Raw genomic sequence first — 6,311 nt, forward strand, 5'->3', positions numbered from 1 at the left:
AGAAAAATTAGCCGTGCATGGTGGCCCATGCCTGTAGTCCCAGCTACTTGGGAGTCTGAGACAGAAGGAACACTTGAGCCCAGGAGTTTGAGGTTGCTGTGAGCTAAGCTGACGCCATAGCACTCTAGCCCGGGCACCAAAAGTGAGACTGTGTCTCAAAAAAAAAAAAAAAAGAAAAAGGGAATTACCAGAAAACCCAGGGAGGGAAGGAGATAAATTTCTTTCTCTCTCTCTCTCTCTCTCTATATATATATATATATATATCTGCTATAGGCAGAATAAAAGACATAAGCAGGGAGGGAAAGATAAAAATTTCTCTCAGGTACAGAAGACCTGTAATCCTAGCTCTCTCGCAGGCCGCGGTGGGAGGATTGCTCGAGGTCAGGAGTTCAAACCAGCCCCAGCAAGAGAAAGACCCCATCTCTGCTATAAATAGAAAGAAATTTATTGGCCAAGTAATGTATATAGGAAGAAAAATTAGCCGGGCATGGCGGCACATGCCTGTAGTCCCAGCCACTTTAGAGGCTGAGGCAGGAGGATTGCTTGAGTCCAGGAGGTTGATGTTGTTGTGAGGTAGGCTGAGGCCATGACACTCACTGTAGCACATTATATTCCTGTATCACAAAGCATCACGTGTACCCTATAAAGATTATGAGTGTTATCCTGGTACACAATGTGGCCCGGTGTGGTGCTTCACTCCTGTAGTCCTAGCTTATTGGGAGACCGATGCACTGGGATCACCCAAGTTCAGGAGCTGGAGAAGATCCTGATAGAGAGAGACTGACAGAGAGAGAGAGAGGGAGAGAGAGAGAAAGAAAGAAAGTAAGAAAGATTGCTCATTGACCAGAACCAGTTACAGATCCCTTTGCTCCTTCTCTACTCCCACTGCTCCACGTGACCAGGGTAAAATAAATCAAATAAAATAAATTGAGAGAGAGAAAGGGAGGAAGGGAGGGAGGAAGGGAAGAAGTAGCATCAGGCAAGTATGGTGGCACACGCCTGTAGTCCCAGCAACTCGTGAGGATGCGGCAGGAGGATTGATGGAGCCCAGGTGTTTGAGGTTGCAGTGACCAAGGATGTTCGATAGAGGGAGACAGACCAGAAGTAGCAGGGAGGGAGAGATAAAAATTTCTCGCTCTTCTCTCTCTCTCTCTCTCTCTATATATATATATATACATGTGCTATAGACAGAATAAAACAGATAAGCAAGGAGGGACAGATAAAAATTTCTCTCAGGCCCAGCCCACCTAAAATCCTCGCTCTCTGGGAGGCCGAGGTGGGAGGATTGCTGGAGGTCAGGAGTTCAAAGCAGCTTGATCAAGAGCAAGACCCCATCTCTACTACAAATAGAAAGAAATTAAATGGCCAACTAAGCACACAAACACACACACACACACACACACACACACACACACATAATAAGCCGGGCATGGGGGCACATGCTTCTAGTCCTATCTACTCGGGAGGCTGAGACAGAAGGATCACTTGAGCCCAGGAGTTTGAGGTTGCTGTGAACTAAGCTGACGCAATAGCACTCTAGCCCTGGCACCAAAAGTGAGACACTGTCTCAAAAAAAAAAAAAATGAAGAAAAAAGGACTTAGCAGGAAAAGCAGGGAGGGAGAGGTAAAAATTTCTCTCTCTCTCTCTCTCTCTCTCTCTATATATATATATATATATATATGTATGTATCTGCTATAGAGAGAATAAAAGAGATAAGCAGTGTGGGAGAGATAAAAATTTCTGTCAGGCCAAACACACCTTTAATCCTAGCTCTCTGGCAGGCCAAGGCGGGAGGATTGCTCGAGGTGAGGACTTGAAACCAGCCTGAGCAAGAGCAAGACCACATGTCTACTATAAATAGAAAGAAATTTATTGGCCAAGAAATATACATAGAAAGAAAAATTAGCCGGGCATGGCGGCACATGCCTGTAGTCCCAGCTGCTTGAGAGGCTGAGGCAGGAGAATTGCTTGAGCCCAGGAGGTTGAGGTTGCTGTGAGCTAGGCTGAGGCCACGGCACTCACTCTGGCACATTTTATGCCGATGTCACAAACCATCACGTGGACCCTATAAAGATTATGATGGTTATCCTGGAACACTATGAGGCCGGGTGTGGGGCTTAACTCCCGTAGTCCTAGCTGGTTGGGAGACTGATGCACAGGGATCACCCAAGTTCAGGAGGTGGAGAAGATCGAGAGAGAGAGAGAGAGAGAGAGAAAGTAAGTAAGAAAGATTGCTCATTGATCATAACCAGTTACAAATCATTTTGTTCCTTCTCCACTCCCACTGCTCCACTCGACCAGGCTAAAATAAAATCAAATAAAATAAATTGATGAGAGAGAGAGAAAGGGAGGGAGGGAGTGAGGGAGGGAGGGAGGGAGGGAAGAAAGAAGCAGCATCAGGCAAGTATGGTGGCACACGCCTCTAGTCCCAGCGACTAGTGAGATTGAGTGTACCCTGTTCGATAGAGGGAGACAGACCCTGTCACTCACCCGAAAAGTATACAAATATTAGGTACCAGAATAATTAGAAATTAAGCAAAAGCGGTTGGGCGTGGTGGCCCATGCCTATAATCCTAGCGCTCTGGGAGGCGGAGGCTCTGGGAGGCGGAGGCGGGTGATTTCTCAAGGTCAGGAGTTCAAAACGAGCCTGAGCAGTAGCAAGACCATCTCTACTATAAATAGGAAGAAATTAATTGACCATCTAAACACACACACACACACAAACATAATAAGCCGGGCATGGTGGGGCATGTCTGTAGTCCCAGCTACTCAGGAGGCAGAGACAGAAGGATCACATGAGCCCAGGCGTTTGAGGTTGCTGTGCGCTAAGCTGACGCCAGAGGACTCTAGTCCGGGCACCAAAAGTGAGGCTTGTCCCAATAAAAAAATTAAGGAAACGGGACTTACCAGAAGGAGCAGGGAGGGAGTGATAAAAATTTCTCTCTCTGTCTCTCTCTCTCTCTCTCTGTCTCTCTCTCTCTCTCTCTCTATATATATATATAAATCTGCTATACACAGAATAAAAGAGATAAGGAGGGAGGGAGAGATAAAAATTTCTCTCAGTCCCAGCACAGCTGTAATCCTAGCTCTCTGGGACGCCAAGGCGAGAGGATTGCTCGAGGTCAGGAGTTCAAACCAGCCCGAGCAAGAGCAGGACCCCATCTCTACTATAAATAGAAAGAAATTTACTGGCCAAGTAATATATATAGAAAGAAAAATTAGCCGGGCATGGTGGCACATGCCTGTAGTCCCAGCTACTCGGGAGGATGAGACAGAAGAATCACTTGAGCACTAAAGTTTGAGGTTGTTGTGAGCTAAGCTGACACCATAGCACTCTAGCCGGGGCATCCAAAAGTGAGACTCTGTCCCAAAAAAATAAATAAATAAATAATTAAATAAGTAAATAAATAAATAAATAAATTAAGAAAAAGGGACTTGCCAGAAAGAGCCGGGAGGGAGAGATAAAAATTTCTCTCTCTTTCTCTCGCTCTCTTTTTCTCTCTCTTTCTATATATATATATATCTGCTGTAGACAGATGAAAAGAGATAAGTAGGGTTGAAGAGATTAAAATTTCTCTCAGGGCCAGCACACCTGTAATCCTAGCTCTCTGGGAGGCGGGGCAGGAGGATTGCTCGGGGTCAGGAGTTCAAACCAGCGCTAGCAAGAGCAAGACCCCATGTCTACTATAAATAGAAAGAAATTTTTTGGCCAAGTAATATATATAGACATAAAAATTATCCTGGCATGGTGGCGCATGCCTCTAGTCCCAGCTACTCGGGAGGCTGAGAAGGAAGGATCACTTGAGCCCAGGAGTTTGAGGTTGTTGTGAGCTTAGCTGACACCATAGCACTCTAGCCTGACACCAAAAGTGAGACTGTGTCCTAAAAAAAAAAAAAATTAAGAAAAAGGGAATTACCAGAAAACGCAGGTGGGAAAGATAAAAATTTCTCTCTCTCTCTCTCTCTCTCTCTCTCTATCTCTCTCTCTCCCTCTCTCTCCCTATATATATATCTGCTGTAGACAGATGAAAAGAGATAAGCAGGGTTGAAGTGATTAAAATTTCTCTCAGGCCCAGCACACCTGTAATCCTAGCTCTCTGAGAGGCCGAGGCAGGAGGTTTGATCGAGGTCAGTAGTTCAAACCAGCCTGAGCAAGAGCAGGACCCCATCTCTACTATAAATAGAAAGAAATTAATTATCCAAGTAATATATGTACAAAGAAAAATTAGCCGGGCATGGTGGCAAATGCGTTAGTCCCAGCTACTCGGGAGGTCGGGAGGATGAGACAGAAGAATCACTTAAGCACTGAAGTTTGAGGTTGTTGTGAGCTAAGCTGATGCCATAGCACTCTAGCCGGGGCACCAAAAGTGAGACTCTGTCTCCAAAAAAAAAAAATAAGTAAATAAATAAATTAAGAGAAAGGGACTTGCCAGAAAAAGCCGGGAGGGAGAGATAAAAATTTCTCTCTCTCTCTCTCTCTCTCTCTCTCTCTGTCTCTCTATCTCTCTATCTCTGTCTCTCAGTCTCTCTCTATATATATATCTGCTATTGACAGAATAAGAGAGATAAGCAGGGTGGGAGACATAAAAATTTCTCTTAGGCCGAACACACCTGTAATCCTAGCTCTCGGGGAGGCCGAGGCGGGAGGATTGCTCGAGGTGAGGAGAAATTTATGGGCCAAGTAATATATATAGAGAGAAAAATTAGCCGGGCATCGCGGCACATGCCTGTAGTCCCAGCTACTTGGGAGGCTGAGGCAGGAGGATTGCTTGAGTCCAGGAGGTGGATGTTGTTGTGAGGTAGGCAGAGGCCACGGCACTCACTCTAGCACATTGTATTCCTGTATAACAAAGCATCACGTGTACCCTATAAAGATTATGAGGGTTATCCTAGCACTCTGGGAGGCCGAGGCGGGTGGATTGTTCAAGGTCACGAGTTCAAAACCAGCCTGAGCGAGACACTGTTTCTACCATAAAAATAGAAAGAAATTAATTTGCCAACTAATACAGATATAATATAAAAATCAGCCGGACATGGTGGCTCCTGCCTGTAGTCCCGGCTAGTTTGGAGGCTGGGGCAGGAGGATCGCTTGAGCCCAGGAGTTTGAGGTTGCTGTGAGCTAGGCTGACACCACGGCACTCAAAAAAAGCCTAGGCAAGAAAGCGAGACTCTGTCTCAAAAAAAATAAATAAATAAATAAAATAAATAAGAGAGAGAGAAAGGGAGGGAGGGAGGGAGGAAAGGAGGGAGGGAAGAAGTAGCATCAGGCAAGTATGGTGGCACACGCCTGTAGTCCCAGCGACTCGTGAGGATGCCGCGGGAGGATGGATGGAGCCCAGGTGTTTGAGGTTGCAGTGACCAAGGATGCACTGTACCGTGTTCGATAGAGGGAGACAGACCCTGTCACTCACCCAAAAACTATACAAATATTAGGTGCCAGATTAATTAGAAATTAAGCAAAAGGGGTTGGGTGTGGTGGCACATGGCTATAATCCTAGCACTATGGGAGGCCTAGGCGGGTGATTTCTCAAGGTCAGGAGTTCAAAACCAGCCTGAGCAAGAGAAGACCATATCTAATATAAATAGAAATTAATTGGCCAACTAAACACACACACACACACACACACATAATAAACCGGGCAGGGTGGTGCATGTTTGTAGTCCCAACTACTCAGGAGGCAGAGACAGAAGGATCACATGACCCCAGGAGGTTGAGGTTGCTGTGCGCTAAGCTGACGCCAGAGGACTCTAGTCCGGGCACCAAAAGTGAGGATTGTCCCAATAAAAAAATTACGGAAAAGGGACTTACCAGAAGGAGCAAGGAGGGAGAGATAAAAATTTCTCTCTCTCTCTATATATATATATAGGTATATAAATATATATATATCTGCTATAGACAGAATAAAAGGGATAAGCAGGGAGGGAGAGATAAAATTTCTCTCAGGCCAAGCCCACCTATAATCCTAGCTCTCTGGGAGGCCGAGGTGGGAGGATTGCTCGAGGTCAGGAGTTCAAACCAGCTCGAGGAAGAGCAAGACCCCATCTCTACTACAAATAGAAAGAAATTAATTGGCCAACTAAACACACACAAACACACACACACATACTAAGCCGGGCATGGTGGTGCATGCCTGTAGTCCCAGCTACTCGGGAGGCTGAGACAGAAGGATCACTTGAGCCCAGGAGTTTCAGATAGCTGTGAGCTAAGCTGACGCCATACTACTCTAGCCCGGGCACCAAAACTGAGACTCTGTCTCAAAAAAAAAAATAAAATTAAGAATAAAGGACTTGCCAGAAAAAGCCGGGAGGG

The sequence above is a fragment of the Microcebus murinus genome, chromosome 20 (assembly GCF_040939455.1).
Source record: "Microcebus murinus isolate Inina chromosome 20, M.murinus_Inina_mat1.0, whole genome shotgun sequence".
Classification (NCBI taxonomy): Eukaryota; Metazoa; Chordata; class Mammalia; order Primates; family Cheirogaleidae; genus Microcebus; species Microcebus murinus.